The sequence below is a fragment of the Heterocephalus glaber genome, unplaced genomic scaffold (assembly GCF_053883595.1).
Source record: "Heterocephalus glaber isolate CG9 unplaced genomic scaffold, H.glaber_assembly_v1.0 deba00000122, whole genome shotgun sequence".
Lineage (NCBI taxonomy): Eukaryota > Metazoa > Chordata > Mammalia > Rodentia > Bathyergidae > Heterocephalus > Heterocephalus glaber.
In genome coordinates this window covers 38,854,172-38,873,822 of record NW_028258138.1, presented here as the reverse complement: position 1 = coordinate 38,873,822, position 19,651 = coordinate 38,854,172, and positions in this window count along the sequence as shown.

The following is a 19,651-nucleotide window of genomic DNA, read 5'->3' as shown; positions in this document are numbered from 1 at the left end:
AGAAAAGATTAATAGATACGCACTACCATGGAATGAAGGCTCTCATGCATTTAGTGTGAAATTGGTATCCGGCCATTAAAAAAGGGAGACATTTTAGAGACCTTTTCAGATATAAGGGGAGGTGCTAAAAAAGTTAGGGGAGTGAAAGAGAGGATAACAATTACAAAGAACTATTGGATGCCTTTTCTTCTCATTTGATTTTAAAAAAAACATCAATATCTGTCAATGAGTACATTACAGAAATTTTAATAGACACCTCTCATGAACTCACCATTATTACCTCAAAGGACCATCTCCCTTCTATTAACCACACCTTTGTTATCAGTTTTCTCTCAAATGAAAACTGTGGAGAAAATTTTTCACCAAATAACATTACATAGCTAAAATGAAAGACTATGCAACAATCATATACCCCTGTAAAATGATTATGTACCCAGCTAGTAGAGAGTATTTGAGGTGCAGCCTAGGACATGACAACAAAAAGGCTGAATTTCTTGGAGAGAAACAGGCTATGGATGTGATGTTTTCTTAAACCAAGAGTCAGAACACAGTCTCTTTCTGCCATGGTGGGGACTTAGTAAAATCTGTACATCTAAAGTGTTCATTTGCTCTTGAAAAATCTAGTGTTCATTAGATGCTTTTATTAGTAAATATTGCTAGTAGACAATCTTGTGAGTAAATAATAGATATTTCTACATCCCTTTCTATATCCCTATATCTCCTTCACCCATGGGATGAAAAAATTCCTTTCTCTCTTATTCATGACAAGATTTAAATGTTGGTTTCAGCTGAGAGCTAAGCCAAGCAGCCTACAAATTTGTTGAGTAGAATCCGGTTGCCTCTTGGGAGTTCTAGGTCATTTCTCATGCTTTTGAGTCTAGAGAAATGTAGTCTGAAAAGCTGAGAAAGTTATCTTGAAACCATAATGGAAAAGCTGGGAAAGCTTCTGTAAAAATGGAGTCAACACAGAAGCAGGCTGCATCAGTCAGCTTTTCCATTGCTGGGGCAAAATATCTGACATCTGTAATTTAAAAGGGAGGTTTAATTTGACTCATGGTTTCAAAAGTTTGAGTCCATGGTTGGTTAGTTCCAAGACAGAAACATCATGGTGAGAGGCCATGGTGGAACAAAGCTACTCACTTCATGGTGGCCAGGAAAATAGAACAGGGGAAGAGAATCACCATGAGATATATACCCTCCAAAGACGTGCCCCTGGTGATCCACCTCCTACTGGAGCCCACTTCCTAATAGCACACACAGCTATGAACATCAGTGAGCATAATGCCCTCATCATCCAATCACCTCTGCAGGAGTCTCTCAGTCTTGTCAAATGGACAACTAACATTAACTGGCACATAAGCTACTGACAGAAGAGAAAAGAGGGTGGTCTTGTTGATGGCCTCTGAATTTATATTTTCAACTGAAGTTAGACATATCCCCGGAATATTTTGTGATATTAGTTTTTTGTCATGCAAAATCAGTTCAAGGTATGTGGCATCATCTCTATTTAAAAGATTTTTAAAACATTAACTTACAAGCACTGAGTTCTGAAAGTCTATATAGATTTAATCTGTAATGGTAGTATACAATAAAATTATGAGTGAATAAATGAAAAGTGGTATTTTGTACAATAAGTTAGCTGGCTATGACAAATCCCTTCCCCATCACTTAGGCCAACTTTTTCATATATAAAGTGGTGCATTCTCATATCTTCCATGAATGAAGACATACTACCTACTAGTTCTTTCACAGTCTATCTTTCACATTTCATCTCTTGAGCCAATTCTCTGAACTCTATTTCCACTTTCCTTAAACTGTGTGTGTACTCAACCCTAATTTTTTTGAACATAATTTGTATCCCATGTCCAGAATGAAATATTCCCTTTTCTATATATGACAAAGAACATTTGGCACTCTTAGCTCTTTCTTACCTGACAGTTTGTGGAACTTTAGTAATACTTCCTGAAAATCTACCATCCTGCTTTCATTTCAATACATACATGCTCTATTTTGTCTTTCATTATTTCAAACTTTTTGGGGGGGGGTGTTTTTCCTGTCATGACTATGGTTGTAAAAGTGTTGGAGACCAATAATATTTTCTTGGTATGCTTGGTTTGCAGACATGCACACAAATATATGAATCCTGTTTAAAGGTGATATTCATCATAATTCAGTCAGAAGAAAGGTTTTAGTAGGCAGAATAGGAAAAAACAAAAAACAGATTGACAATCGGGAAAATTATCCAGAAGTTATTGACTAAGATTTGAATTTTACTGCTTATTTTTGTAACTTTAGTATGTGGTGTACATGTAGCATTTACTAATTATTCATGGTTTTCAAAATTAATTACTGAATGGAAGTCTCAACTCAGGGAAGATAGGAATGAAGCAAAATATCACTATTAAAATAAAATTTACCTATTATTCCTTCACATGCTACCCTATTATATAAACTCTTTTAGATTAAATTCCACATGTCAGCAATTTAGGCTATGTTCAGGTGATTGATTTTTCTATATTTATCTGGAATTTGGCAGAATGCTACTTGTTCTAAGATTTTTTAAGATAATTTACCTGTTTCATGCGATCGTATTTTCCAATAGCCAAAATGATTGCAAACTACAAGATAAACCTACATGTAGGAATGTAGAAACTCAACTATCTTATGGATTGTATGAGTCAATGCTTACTAGAGAAATATATTTAATGCAAGATATACAAATATACTAGAATTTACAAGATTGTCTTATAATGGCCACCTACAGAGTCAGGTATAAAAAAGTAAGAAGGAGCTGTCTCTGCTGGAGATCCCAAGAATCCAGTTGAAGGCGTGGAGCTCACTGTAGTGTCCTGTGTGAGTCCATATCAGGAATCCAAAGGGTCTTCGATGGAAGGCTGAAGGGCCTGTGCTGGAGGCTGAAGATTCTGTACAGGAGCCAGGAGACTACATTCAAGGTGAAGGTGAAGGCTGGAGCTCCTCTGAAGAAACAGAAGCGAGCCTTCCTTCTTCCTTTCCCTTTTATTCCATTCAGGGGCAAGCCTATTGGTTACCATCACTCACACCCAGAAAATCCCAGTAAGTCTTTAGCAAATCCCTTCAACCACACCTAAAATTATGGTGATCCAATTTAGTTGGGCATTTCTTCCTCAAGTTGACACAATCAGTTAAGTGTCATGGGGGTTTAGAGATGGGGGAAAACAAATTTTGATTATTTTTGCGAATGATCACCAATGAAAATATTAGTGAAAATAGAATCCAGGAGAAAGCTTCATGTAATATGGCCATGAAGAAAACAAATTCTATTTGAGATAATAAGTAAAATAGAGGAAAAGCAAAGAAAATATTTTCTCAAGGGTTCCAAAATTTTTATCTACCTGAGGAAATGTGCCAAGTCTTTAATTTAAAGACCATACATAATATTCAAATATTCACCATATGTAATATTCACCATACATAATATTCAAAATGATGTTTGGAGATAGATGTTATTATTAATTCCATTTTATAAGTAAAGAAATTAAGCCTTGTAGAGATAAGTAACATATTATTCATGTTTTTAGGATTGTTAATTTATAAACTGAATTGTTATATAATTGATCAAGGTCATCACATCTTCATATTACTTATCATTATTTTTAAGATTTCTATAGTGAAAGACTTAATTTACATTTGATACCTATTCAGTTTATACAAGAGAGGTCAAGACAGACTGCACTGTGATTAATAACACCTTACTTTCTCTACCTTTCACTTAGTATCTATTTTATCTTAAAGACATTGTTTTCCTTCACATATCAGAATTTCTCTAAAGAGAGTTTTTATGATTGATGTCCATGTAGTTTGCATTGTCATAATTTCAATTATTTCTTTTAACACATAAATATACTTAAGCTGGAATTTATTCTGAGTTATGTAGTAAGTACATACGCAAAACAAAATCTTTGTTTTCAAGTATACTTTTAAACTTTCAATATGAAACTGTTGAAATGCAATGTCACTGAAGAATAATATTACTTTTATAAAATTTTATTAGATAATAATAAAAATAAGGCTAAAGTAATTTGTTAGCATTTTTCATATATTGAAAAAGATATCACTAAATGCTGATGAGTGTGAAGTGATACTCTAGATGCAATTCAATAAGCTGTTTAGGAAGGATTTGTATGTATCAGAAGCTATACGACCCTGTAATACAGAACTATAAAATATGCCTAAGAAAATATAACTAAACAAATAGAATATGACTCACATGTATCTGAGTATGCATATACATACTTCTTCCTTCCTGCTTTCTTTCTTGCCTTCTTTTCTCCCTTCTTTTCTTTTTTCCTTTTCTTCCTGACTCCCTCTCTCCCTTCCTTCCTTCCTTCCTTCCTTCTTTCCTTCCTTCCTTTCTTTTTGTTTTCTCAGTGCTTGGAATCAAACTGAAGATCCTCATTGAACCTCATTCTCAGCCTCACAAACACCTTTCTTCACAATCACAACTCATATAATGATTCATTTAAAAAAGCATGAGATTTCAATCATAACATATTGTGTGGAATTATCTGAGAGTTAGTTTTTTTTTTCACTTAGTGAAGAACTTAAATAAAAGGACAATTTCATGGTTCAGATGTTGAGAGAATAAAAAAGGAAGCAATATATACAACAACCAAGATAGGCTCTGTTATGATCTCATGATAAACTAAAGCCAAGTTTTGCATTCTCTACACAAATTTTACATTTTCATTCAAAACTCAAGCACAACTGTAGGTCAGGAAGTGGGCTCTTATTTTTCTCGATGAGACAATGGAACTGAAGACAGAGGCTGAGAGATGAGAGATTAAGATGTACCTTGTCATCAGGCCTTTACCACTTCGAAGGAGGCAGTGATCTCAGTAGACTGCTACATGTGCACTAGAAAGGGGTCCATGTCATATGACCTCTCGGGCCATCAACCAAGTTGTATGGTCTCTTCAAGACATGTAGGGTATTGCAAACATATTATATACCATGCATGATAGAAATACAACTTTGCTGAACAACTTTATGAATTACTAAAGGTACAAGCACATAGATGAATGAAAACAAAATTATCATGACTAAGGAAAGTAAACTGAAGTATACATGGAAAGCAAGTCTAGAAAAAAAGTGCAAAGTTATGCTAGTAAGTGAACTTTGGAATACAGATTTATTGAGGTGGAAATGTAGCTCAGTAGTATAGAACTTAGGCATAAGAACTTGAATTTGACTCTTAACCCCCCACACACATAATGCATTTATTGGCTATTTACTTTTCTGTATTTTAGACAATAAATGTTCTTTTAATGGGAAAAATAAATGAATACCTTGTGAATTAGTAGATTAATAATGTAGTTAATAATGTAATTAATAATGTAATCTCAATCTTTTATTTCTTTTTCTCCATTTGAGTTATTGCTTCTCCACTAGATTTTGTGATTATTATAAAAATGTATTTTTCCTAAGCATGAAAAACTAAAAAAAGTCAATGATTATAAATATATATTATAATTAATACATTAAAACATAGAAAGTCTTCTATTGTTTTTCTGATGCACACACAGACACACACACACACACACACACACACACACACTATGTGTATATATATATCCTTACCCAGGAACATTCTAATTTTCTGATTTACTTCTTCAGAATCATGAAAACTTTATGAATTTGCTGGAATGATCATAAAATTTACACATAGATTTTTTAATGGAAAAATCCCAAACTTAACTGAAAAATAATTCAAATTATCTTAGGTATTTGTTGAACTGCAGAGTGTTCCTTTTTGGAAGAAAGCTCAGAGGAAATGTAAGTACATTATCATCATTTAAGTACAATTTCTTTGTCCAAAGGAAACCATTAAAAAAGTGCAAAATAGACAACTATTATGACAGAAATAGGTGAAATGTTTTTTCTTGTAAATTCACAGAGTTAATTAAATAATACTTAAAATGTTTACATTTAAATTTAAAAATATTCTTGTCTCTAACTTTTAGATAATAGATGAAATGTCATCTCAGACTTATTCTCCTATAAACTTTATTTAATATCTCTCTTCTACTATTAGAATTAAGTTCTTTGAGAGCAGAACTGTTTCTGTTTTGCTCGTTTCTATGTTCACAATGTATTGAATACAATACTGTTTATACTAAATGTCTTTGAAAAGGGAATATTTTCACTCATTTAATTGTATTTTTGGAAACTATGTTTCAAAAATGATGTAAGACTGCCAAGCATGGCAACACACACCTGTAAGCCCAGGACTCTGGAAGGCTGAGGCAAGAGGATTACTCGTTTGACCCCATCCTGAGCATCTCAGTGACTTAGCCACAACTTCTCTCACAGAAGAGGCGATATAAGGGTATAGGGATGTACCTCAGTGTAAAAGCACTGAGGTCAATCCTTGGTACCCAAAACAAATAAGCAAATCAGAAAAAGGAATAGCAAGATTGCTTGCAGTTGGTACAGCTTTAATTAAATTAATTAAGTGTGATTCTTTTTCTAAAATGAATGGAGTAGTTAGTAGAACAAGGTTCTTGAAATGATTTATTTTTCCCTTAGATATTGGTGAAATTTTGATGAAATAAATTTTGTTTAAATAAATATTTATATTTATTGTAATAAATATTACCTAAAGATACTTTATAAATAAAAGAAATTCTCTTTCATGGTTACCAATGATTTATGAGAAAGTAGAAATCTTTTTTGTGTTCAGTGTTCTCCGTATTTGTAAAAGATATTAAAATTCTAATGTAGGATATTTAATCCCAAGTTTTTCTTAATCAAATTCATATTAAGAGTGACAGAATGAGTTTACAAGTGGACAATGGCCAGACCATACATACAGTTTTGACCCCAAACCTTTGGCAATGCACTCCAGCAAAAAATTCACTGTCTTAGTTGTTTTCCCTTCAGTGAAACATAGTACCCAACACCCACAATTTTTTTTTTTTGTACCAGGGATAGAACTGGGGACCTTGTGCTTGTAAGGCAGGCGCTAGAATAACTGAGTTAAATCTCTGGGCCCCCAACACCCACAATTTAAAGAGGGGTAAAGTTTACTTAGGCTCACAGTTTATAGCAGTTGCAGTCCATAATGGCTGCCTCGAAGGATGGGTGGCATGGCAGAGGGGCATCACAGAGGAGAAAGCCCTCATGACTTGGCTCATGATATGGCAGTAGGAGGGAGAGGGAGGGAGAGAGAGAGAGAGAGAGAGAGAGAGAGAGAGAGAGAGAGAGAGAGAGAGAGAGAGAAGGAGAGATTGAGACAGAGACAGAGAGAGACAGAGAGAAAGAGAGAAAGAAAGATATCAAGGCAGGAGGTGACAAGATAGGCCCAGGTTATGCCTCCAGCAACCCACGTCTTCTGACGATATCCACCTCCTAACTGCAAATCAGTTGTAAGCCCCCAATCCAATCATCTTCCAAAGCCCCATCTAGAAGCACATGAGGCTTTTAGACATAAACCATAACACACAGTAAAACAGAAAATAACCCTGGAAGCTAGCCTGCTAGGACTTCTAGCTCTACTAATGATGCAAGGGGCTAATTAATAACTTTCATAGCAATCAGGATGGCCCAGACTCAATAAAACTGCAAGCTTCCCAATTTTTTGCCTGCAAATTCAACTGAGGACTAACTATAAAAATCCAAATATACATCCCTGAACAATACTGCAAAATGAAGTGCTTCTGGTTAACTCTCCTACACTTGACTTCTCCATGCTGACAATCTCCAAACAGGACATCTATGGAGATGTCTTTTTCATTTGCTACAAAGATTTCTCTCTCCTCTGCTTGCCTTTGCAATGCCTAACTCATAATGATTGACTTCTTTGCTATAGCAAGCTCAGAATAGTGTTTATTTTTTTCCTTTTGTTGGTCTTCATTTATTTCCAGAATACTGATAGGTCTCCCACCACCTCAACAGCTATTATGTATAGTAGCTGCCCTCTTCCTATGGTGCCTTGCCCCCTCCCCTGTGTGACATCATGCCAAGATGGTTGCTCCCACCAAAGAACAAACCCATCTTCCCAGCATGCCCCTGGTCCCACCTAGAGAGTAACCTAATACTCGCTCACCTCCTACCATCTAGTGATGTCACGGGCTCCTCCATTCCCTAGTCACTACCTCACTCAACCCCACCTCAGCCCCACCTCAGCCCCTACAAGCCCCACCCCAGTCTCTATAAAAGACTCTCCCTGCCATGTTGCTTTGGTCTCTCCTTTGTTCAGAGACAGCCCCAGCCCGGCAGATCTATTCCGCTAATAAAGGCTTGTTGTGGCCTGTTCTGGTCTTGGTCTTTGGCCCTTTTACCTGACAAATACATCTTGTCAAATATATATCAAAAGCTATACTATGTAACTAAATATGCATTAAGACACATAGAGTCCATGCTGGTTTCCTTAAAAGAAATTCATAAAACGATGCCATAAAGATGATGATTAAAGTGTTATGCATTGACCACACAGACCACAGGAATGTTAGTTTACTTACAAAATTTTTTTACAAATCTTGATAAGATCTTCTGACCTACTTTCCACATATTTATTAATTAGAAAATAGATCACTTTAATTTTTTCTAAAATTATATACTCACTGCCAAGTGAAGCATTCTGAATCATCTTTCAAAAACAATTTATATCAATATTCAATGTGTGAAAAAATTCATGAAAAATTTTTTGCTGAATTTTAATGGCTTTGTAAACTAGAATTTTTCAGAATTAATGTTGTCTAATAAAAATATATTGTCTATATGCTAAATTTAAAAGTTTTAGACAAAATCTTATAATTGTTCTTTACACATTTGAATACAGTGGTAGAGAAAACCACAAAATTATCATCATCGTGAATGATTACACCTACTTTCCAGGATAAGATTCTTAGATAATCTAAAATTATTTATTCCAGTTAACATACTAGGTTTTTATAACATGCAAAATCAACATACTGGTAAAATATTTATTGAGGAAATAGTAATTTAATTTATCATAAGATACAGTAGCCTGAAATTTAAAATAAAACGTTATTTTATATGGATAATTTTTGAAGAAACATTTAACCTTGAAAAACTGGGTATAATGATGGAGACCTTGTATACCCAAAACTGCTCTTGTCTACTTTTCCTTCCTTTAGTATTTGTCTTAGAATTCAGACATTTCTTATTGCCAACAGAAGTGCTTAGAGACAAAGATATCACTATTCTTTGAGCCATGAAATAAGAATCCAAGACATAAAAGTCAAATGAAGGCCTTTTAAGGGAGGATAATAAATCCAGCACTCCCCAAGGGGAGAAGGCACAGACAAATACCTTGCGCCAACTAAGTTTCATAAAATTCTGCTATTTGAAATGCTTTCTTTGGACCATAAGGAAAATTTGGTCAGATTCTCAAATATCCCTAGGAGGGTTAAATTCTTTTCAGTAAAATAAAAGTATTATAACAATTTTGAAATTTAGAATGTAAAAATGATCTAGTCATAAACAGACTTCTGAGTCTCTGATGTCACTTCTCATCACATACACAAAACCAAATGATATTTAGCAGCAAAGCTGCATAGGTACTTGGTAAGTTGTTAATTTTCATAGAGGAATGGTATTCCTATGTCCTACTACGTGGCTCTTATAAGGGTATTAACAATCGCTTTGAAAATAAGTGGAACGGAATATTTGGCACAAAAAAAGAAAGAAAAGTGTGAAAATAAGGATCAAAAATGAAAGAACCATTCAACTACAATACAACTTGGCTTCATTTAGCTTTCACCTTGCCTGTGATATCTTTAGATAGACATGATATGGAATACATAAGTACATGTTGTCAGATTCTGTTCTTTAGAAATATAAAATTGACCTATAGGAAAAGTCATAATGAAATGAAAAATATCTTTGGAAAAAAATTTCATAGAAAAGTCCAGATACAGACATATATAATACAATAGACAAGAGTTAAATCATTTTTTTAAACCAGAGTCCAGATATTTTCACACAGGTATTTCTCTAATCAATGAAAATTCAAGTATGAAACAAATAATATCATCGCTATTTTTAATATTTGAAAAATATTATTATTTTACTGATGCCTAAAAGCATGAAAATTGTATATAGGTTCCAAGTAGTATGTTGATATTGCTGCTCTATTTTTAAGTTTAAATTGCTTTGCTATTTTAAAGTTTAACTTTATAGGACTATCTGTAAACAAAATTTATTTTATAAATATATAGAAATAAAAATACACATAGAAGTAAAAGTTGTATTATCAGACATTGGCATCTCATCATAAAAATACACTATTTATCTTTTTGAAAAATACCCATATTCAAATATTCATAAGTTCCTAGTTCATTCCTCTCTAGAAGCTCAGACAACTATTATTTCATGAAATTTTCTCAGTTACAAATGATACTTAGTGCTAATAGAAGATTATAATCCTTCAATTTTATTTCAATAAACAAAGTTAATATATAATTTTTTACTAAAAGAAAACTAAATAGCATCCTTTCTTATGATTTTTATTATCTCTTTCCCATTCAAACTATTGAAAAGGTATTATCATACAATATATACAAATAGACATTTAGGATGAAAAGTTTCAAACAAAGAGCAAAAGTTTGTATTCAAGAATGTGGCATAGGCTAATAGTACGGAAGGAATAAAAGGAGGAAAGCAAAGAAGGAGAAAAGGAAGAAAGGAAGGAACGAAGAGAGGGAGGGAGGGAAGAGTGAGAGAGAGAAAGAAAAAGAACAAAACTAGCTAAACTATTTCTTTAGAGGTGATAGAGGAGATGCCTAAGGAATTGGAAATGATGTTAGTAATATAATGGTCTGTGTAACCTCATGAGCTGTCAAATCCTAGACTGCATAAGACTAATAGCTCTTTTATAAAGAGTTTCTTTTAGCACTGCTCCGCAAACTCAAAGGCACAGAACAGTAGCTATTTAAAGGCAAAGTGATAAAGACTCACTTACTTAGGTTGATAAGCTTTCTCAGGAGTAGCATTTTGATTCTGAAACAAGTCACAGAACTCATTAGCAGAACCAATGGCAATGATAATAGACTATGACTATCTTTAATTGTCCTTCTGTTGTGTTATGCATTAAAAGGCCACATTTAGAACAAAAGCTTTAAAAGTAATCTAATGGCAGGGTTTAGCTTTTAAAGTAAGATAATCTCACACCTGTAACAAGATCAGTTCTGCTTTAGACACATGTCCTGGATCACCTTCAGAAATCTTTGTTGACCATGTGAAATGAAAACACTTTAGGCTAATGACTTTGCAAGTAACAAATGCTTCTTATCATTTAGCATGCAAATACATTAACTTTACATTTCATGAAACATTGAATAAAATGCTAGCTACAAACCTGGTACTTACTTCAAATGGTAATACAGATTTTAAAGCATCAAAGTTTTAAATTGGCCCTACCATTATATATGACAGAGATTTTCAAAGCTGATAGAATGAAGCAGAGAAGTATATAGAGTTTAAATAAGCAAACTCAATATTATAGTATAATGTTATATGTATAAATACATAAAAGAATTTTGTTATATTTTTAATAAAAACCTCAGAAATTAAGGTCATAGAGACAGCTAGACTATTTTGCTCATTATTGTAAAAGCAAGAAGAGATAGTATGCATAGGGAAATATTTGATTTTTTTGAATCAGAATTTAGGTTTTAAAAGCATTAGGACTTTCAACAGGAAAGAAATGTGGGCCTGGGCCCAGAGAACATGATTCCAGTCAGGGCCCTGTATATGGATGGTTCTCGGGGCTTTGGATTGCCTGCTTTGCACTTACATGCTTTGGTATACTTGTGGGTTTATGCCTCATTTGAAGAATATTATGGTTCATCCTATGTATCTGGTTTGGATTTTAATATCTTCTGTTGTTAAATGAAGAATATGGATTAATTCATCAAATTTCCTGACATATGTATGTATTTTAAATGTTTTTCTGAGAATATAGTGAATGAAATGTCCCTAAAATTTATCTCTTAGTTATGTTAAATGTTTCCCATATAATATCACAGTAAAATAAGGGTAAGAAGTTCTTGAGTTCAATCTCCTCTGTCACATTAATTAACTAATTGATTAAATGATGAAACAACTGGAATAATCAGTGAAAGGGTGGCAATAGTTCATCGACTGTGTGTAAAACAATGTAATTAGAAATGGGAGAGGTACAAAGAGTCAGAAAACTGCACACCAGGCTTCTGCTATTTCTTTTTTCCTAGTTTTCATACACAAAAAAAGAGGATCATAAGGCAAATGAAACAAAATAAAGATTGGTTACAGTAAATTGGATAAAGTTTCGTAAAACTCGGAAGTCTGTTGGTTTATTTTCTATTGTTTTCCTACTTCATTCTTTTAATTTTCTGATGACTTTTCCAGATTTTCCACTTTGAGGAATATTTTTAGAATTGTACAAGAACCACTGTATTAAGAGTGAGAAAGAAACTAGTCACATTTATCCTTTTATGGTATAGTTTAAAAAAGGATAGAAAAGGTTAAAACCAGTTATAGGCATACTATAAAATCAGGATACTTAATATAGCAAAATAAAGTTTCAGAGATAAAGCGACCATAAGCATGTAAAACATGCCAGTTTCAAAATAACTGAGTACCCACTATGTATGAAGCATGTTATAAACACAAAGAAGGGAAATATCTTACACCTAATCTACTTATTCTTAATTGCAAAGAAAGAGACAATAAATAGGTAATTAAAGTAAACTACAATGGATGGTGTGAGAAAATGTGGAAATAGGCCATTTAAAAATATTTTTGGAGTATAGGCCAGGGATTTAGCTCAGTGGTGCTGTGTCTGCCTCACAAGCACAGAGTCCTGCGTTTGATCTCTGGTACAAATATATATATATACAGTGCCCAGATTAAGAAGGATATATTAGAAGAAGTGATTCCAATTCCTAAAGCATCAGTGGAAGTTAGAAATTATTAAAGACTAATTTATGCAAAAAAGAAAACATACATGATATTGGAGACAAGAAAGATTTATTTGTGTGCAGAATCCCATGGAGGATTCTACAGTGTGAAGGAGGGAGTGAAGGCTTAGGCACAGTTCCTATCATGTGAAGACCATTATGACATGCTAAAAAGGCCTAATGTTAGACAGAGAATTTTTGATGCCATAGAAAAAATTTAGAGAAGTTGTGGTTTTTCAGCTTAATATTAGAAAACAGCTTTCTGACATGAAGATAAAATAGCTGAAATTATAGCAACAAGCTTAAAAACAAATGAGGAAAACTTGAACCAAGGTAAAAGGAGAGATGGTGGAAATATCTGAGTAGGTACAAGAGATATGAATCAGTTAATTAAGGAAGATTAAATTGTTGATTAGAAATGAGGTATGAAAGGGAAAGAAAAGCTAAAAGCAACTATCAGATTTCTTATTTGAGCAGCTGCATAAATGATAGAATCATGAAGGTAACATTTTGTGTATATTCAGTTCACCATATTCTTTTTTTGGACCACATAAATACTTTTTCCAGCCTCAAATGACTGAATTTCAGTGAATCATATGGTTGGCACTGATAAAAGCCACTTTTGGCCCAAGTCTTAGAAACATACTATGTAATGTACAAGCTATCCTATTTCTCCTATGACAATATTAAAATCAATCTCTTCTAAATTGTTCAGCTACAATGTTGGTAGCCATCTGTTTTCCCTGCTTCCTCTGACAGACCCTTCCAAAAGACATACCCAGGCCTAACTAGTTAAAAAAAGAGTAGCAAATAAAACCTATTGTATTAATTCATAAAAGTTGCATGGATTACTTCTCACCATACCCCATTATTTCCTATTTTGACCAAAAGAGAAATCATTCAATGAATAGGAATTTTTGGAGAAGAGTTTAGAGAACTAGGTTTGGGATGGAAAACACCGATGAGCCCTATTTTAACATGCTGAGTTTGTGTTCCTGTGTAACATTTAAGAGTGGAGGAAAGAGTGCATTTGGATATGCATATCTGTAATTTCAAAATAGAGAGTGGGCTAGAAGTACAAATTTAGAAGCTATTGAATTATAAATTATTGTTGATCCATAAAAATGACTCATGATTTAATTATATCATCTAATTAAAGAATGCCATCACAGTTTATACAAATGTAGTATAATTTTTCATCATGTATTATATTGTGACCAATTAGGATATTGGGACACATATTTGGGAATCTGTGCTTTTGTAAATTAAAAGAACATATTAAAGCATTTTTCTTTAAAGTTAACCATATAGACACACTATTTTGACCATATTTAATTAGGTGGCCAAAAATCCTGACTTTAATTTGTCTTAATATTTAGTTTTAAAAACTTGTAGATGGTAAATGAACAGTCTCTGCTCTTAATGAGCAAACCTATGAAATGTGAAAAATAAATTTTACTATATTTCCTAGATTTAAACATAAGAAGGAATATGGTGCATGGATAGAAAACATGTTTCAAGTTCATTCATTTTAGTAATAGTTTTTGAGGCGAACCTCCAGTGGTGCACAATGTCCAGATAGAATCCTGGAGATGTTCTAGTTTCTCTCTTTGTCCCACTTTTTCAGTTGCAGTTGATTCTAATTATGCATGAGACCTACCTGCAGCTGAAGAACACTAACTGCTGAATACACTAAGGCAAATAAATTAATGGAGCTAAAAGTAGCAACCCTAATGATTTGGTAGATCATTTGTGAACAAAAAAATTACTGATTTTAAAATGCAAGTACACTAGACATTCACTTAAGTGTTTTGTAATGAATGTAAAAAATTATTTGAATTTTTTCCAAGTTTAGAGAATTCTTCAAAAAGAACCAGAAAAGCAAGACCTTAATATTGTTTACTTTAGAAAATCGTTTGATATTTTATGGTTTGTTTCAGATATTTACTATGTAATTTCAATATCAAGTTGTCTTTCAGTTAATCATCAAATATGAAGAAACTATGCAAAAATAACTTAGGGCAAAGACAGTGAAGTGAAAATAAATAAAGTGTATACTAAAAATAAAAATTCATGATTCCAAAGATTAAAACTACTTTTGAGAAGGTAAAGAAGTAAAATTTGAGCAAAACAATCAGCTGACATGGAATATTTTAGAGAAGAAGAGATGGACACAGATATATCTTTTTGAAGGCCCTTCTACCACCAGAATAACAAAACTCAGAGTCAAGTGAATAATATAATGAAGTGTATGTTGAGATAATAATAATAAATATTGAGATACTATTATGTTAAATGTAGTGTAAGTCAAGAAATCAGTAATTTTCTTTCTATTACTTATTAAAATCATTTATTGATTATCTCCATTTGTGTTCTGAAGCACACTGGAACATGGCCATAAAAGGTTAAACACTGTCCAATATAAATTTTAAAAGCTTGTAATTAAGGGAGATTTATGTATGAGCTCTACAAAATTACTGTCATTTCAATGAGAAAGACAAATTTAATATTACATATTAAAACCTATGGACCTACAGATTTACTTTTAAACACAACCAATTCTGAAAACCTGTTGGGTAAACCTGTCATTAGATACCGTGTAACAGGAGACACTGCCCTGGACTGATGAGGAAAGCAATGCTGAAAACTATCAAAAAGAAAGTGGGAATTTGTGTGAAATGGTTTTCTTTCCTAATATCCATATACTTAATATTGTTTCCACAATTGCATTTGCTAAATTCCAGTCACTACTTGAGGACTGATTTAGAGTGCCACACACTTGTTGGGCTATCATCATTCCTGATAGATGACTTAATAAAACATTTTATCTTTAGAAATGGCCATTGTGGCTAAGCCAGTTCAAACAGATAAATACTTATGCCACAATCAAATGACTCTAATTAAATGTCACTTGATGACCTTCATATTAATATGATAATACAGTTTAAATAATTTTTCAAGTTTAAATTTCCTAAATACACAACTCTAATATATCAGGACCACTTGTCAACCCCTAGTTTAATCCCATGTATACTTTGACATCAGGTTCAGAACTCTTAAACATCACCTCCAGTGGCACCCACAAATCACTGATAGTATTTTCATACTGTGGCTGAATTTATCAAGTTCTTATTCAATATGGTGAATTACTCCATATTCCTAAGATTAAGAAAAGTACCATTTGGATTAGAGGGATCATACCCTATGCATACTCACTTGGCACTCAACACTACATAAATAAGTTGCTTACAATAATTACCTAAGACTGGCTGTGAGCTTTTTCTGTCTCTGAGAGTGTGTCAGTTCCCATGGTGCATGGCAAGGTCATAGTTCCACAGAAAAAAGCTTCCAGATTTCAGTGACCCATTAGTGGTTAATACTCCAATTTCATAATGATTTATTTAGTTAGAGTAACTGATATATGTAGTACACTGTCTCCCATAGACCCCTAGTAGGAGTAAACTTTAGTTTCTCAAGGAATAATTCACTTTCCTTGATGTCTTTTTCTTCCTGGTATAACTTTCTCCTTCTCCTCCTCCCCCTCCCCTACCCCCGTGCAATCTCTCCTCTTCTTCTTTCAGACAGAGTATCCGTAGTCACTAAGTTGCCTAGGCTTGGCTCAAATTTGTGAGCTTCCTGCCTCAACCTTCCAAAGTGCTGGGATTCCCTATTACTGTTTTCAGAAACCAGCTCAGAGACAAAAATACTTGCACTCAAGACTTTTTCTGAGGACCTGTTTTCTATTTGTTTGGAATCTTTGGAAGTAAAGATGACTAAACAATATTAAATCTAGTCCACGAAATCTATGCAAAAGTCTAATGGGTTTGCGGGAGAGGTGGGAATTTATGTGTTCCATCTAACTCTCCTCTCTTCTCCACCTCCACTGAGCACCTGAAGTTGTGCTATCATTTGTAAGCAAATACAGGGATGTTCTGAGAGATACTCAGAATTGAGAAGAGGACATAGGTAATACTGAGACCTTGAATAGTTGGCAAAAGCAATAGAAACTTCTGTTTTGTGAGAAAAATAATACCTCATACTTAGTTAATATAAAATATATTGAATTTTTCTTGCTACTATATATATATTATTAAGATTCTTGTGAAATATTGCAATTTATGTAAAATTTTCATTGTATAATGAACAGAAAAACAGCATATAAATTTTCATTGAATTATTTTAACCTCTAGTATTAGTCTTCCTAAGTTTTGCACAATTTTCTCCTCCTCTATAAATTTAAAAATATTTTCTATTATGGTGAGTAATTCAGTTTCTATCCTCAGCTTGTGTATTTGACATATAAAGAAGACCTGAGCAGTTGATTCCACATTTCCAATATTTAAAGCATGCTCTTAATAAATCATCTAAATTTGTTTTCGGTGTAAGAACACATTTTCAGAAAAGAAACTGAAAATTCTTCTAGTATAATTCTCAAATGTAAAACAAGATAGTCATAGGCAAATCCTTTCCTTTCATTTACAGCTTCACTTTAACACATGTAGCACATGTAATACTGCTCATATAAACAACGTATTTTAAGAAAAGAGGTATTCTGGGAGTGAAAGTATAGGAAAAGATGAGATATAATAGATTCGTCCAAATATTTCTAACAAAATCTTAGAATTTCTAGATGTGACAGATGCAGAAAACCCATCTAAATAATCACATGTGTATATGTGGGGTGTGTGTGTGTGTATGTGTGTGTGTGTGTACTGTGAGCATTATTTATCTACACTGTCACACTGTGTGCAAGGTGCAATAAGACATCAATTCTTTATATGAAGAGAAATCCAAGAAAGGTTAGGGAATATAACTGTTTAGATTCTCCCCTGTAGACAGTTTCAGATTTGAACTAATATGGTTTAGTTCCATAGCTAATGTTCTTGACCAAGGGATACTGCCTCATGCTTGCTTTCACCAGAAAGGTGATATAGAGACAGTGAAATATTTCAGTCTTCCCTAGGACTGAATTGTATCTTTGTTATTAATCTAAACCCAACTAATTGCATTATAAATGTTTAAGCTGAATTTTCAATTATTTTGTTATAAAGGAAGGTGCCCATAAGAGGTAAAATTTAATAACTTTTATAAAAATATATCTAAGCTTTGTGGATTCTAACATTCACATAAATTGCATTCAACCTCACCAGTCTCCAGTAGAATGATCAAATCCAGATATTCCAAAAAGTGATTTCTGAATATGTAAACATATAGACTAAAACACTAGAAAATGGTAACTTTGAAGGACACGTGTGGACAAACAGCCAACATGCTTTAATGACCTGTACTGAGTGTCAGTGGTGCCATACACAGATATTATATTATTTTTGATGGTATTGTTAAAAATTATCTATATTTATGGAAGATGAGCATGATCTTTGTTGTCTGCAGTAAACAGCTCTAGAATACACTATTCACCTAGAAAATGACCTTACCTTTAAGATTTGTATATCTGTAAAAGAAGCATAATAGGGCATAGTCATGTTGTTTTCAGGATATAAGACAATGGATGTTGTTTATTAGAAATGTATTTCTAATATAGGCATATAATTTTTAATCTAAGTTAATTTTAAGAATTCAGTTTACCAGTATAATTACAGTTAATCACTACACCTAGTATTCATGATCTCATTTGGATTACAGAACATTACACTTTTCTTTCCTTTTTTAAAAAAATTACATAGCTGTTGACTCTTCTGTTTCCTTTACTAGCTTCTCATTTACCAGCTCATCTCTTAACTTTGGTCTTCCCTGGACTTCAGTAACAGGTTCTTATCTAAATTTATTTTTACCTTTCTAGTGACCTTATCTAACCCCTTGATGTTAAATACTATTTATATATTCATGACTCTTAGATTGATATTCGTAATACAGAACACTTTCACAAATGTGGATACATATATCTAGTTGCTTATTCAATATCTTGACTTAGATGTTTACTGGAAATTTCAAAACTGACATGTAATATGTCATGCATGATCTTCCTCTCAAATTTTGTTCCAACCACATGTATCAACCTAAGATGTTAGAAATTTCATCCATCCAATCACTCAAGCCTCACCTTCTCTGATTCTATGATGCCACATATTCAATTGTCCAGGAAATATTGTGACTCTAGAATCTTGTGACATCTGCTATCACCCTGCTCTTTGTAGATAGCTCTTAAGTAGCTATTCAATTTGGTCTCTTAATGGGGCTCACTATTTTCACTGCTGCCTTTCTCCAGGGTATTATGTGAGCCCTGGAAGAGAAAGAAGAGCTTTTTACCTTTACAACAAGTCTGATCACATTATCATCTGCATAACATTCTTCTGTAGAATCTAGTGTCATTCAAATTCATAGACAAGTCCTCACAATGGCTTATAAATTCCAATTTAACTATGGTCTCCATTTCTGTTTAATCTTTCTACTTTCCACCATTTTTCTTTCCATTTTAACTGCATTGTCCTTGCTCATCTTTTAACTTAACAGGTATATTGCATTTACACAAGCTGTTTTCTTTACCCTAGTTTTTACTTCTTAGGACATTGCCATGTTTACTTTCAATACTGCTTATAAATCTTTGCTTAAATATTACTTTCTCATCAACTCCTACCATTACTGGCTGTTTAAAATAATCTGGCTTACTAATCTCTATTAATTTTTTACATTTATAATTTCCTGACTGTGTAACTTTGCTCTATTTTATCAATTTTTTAAGCTATTCG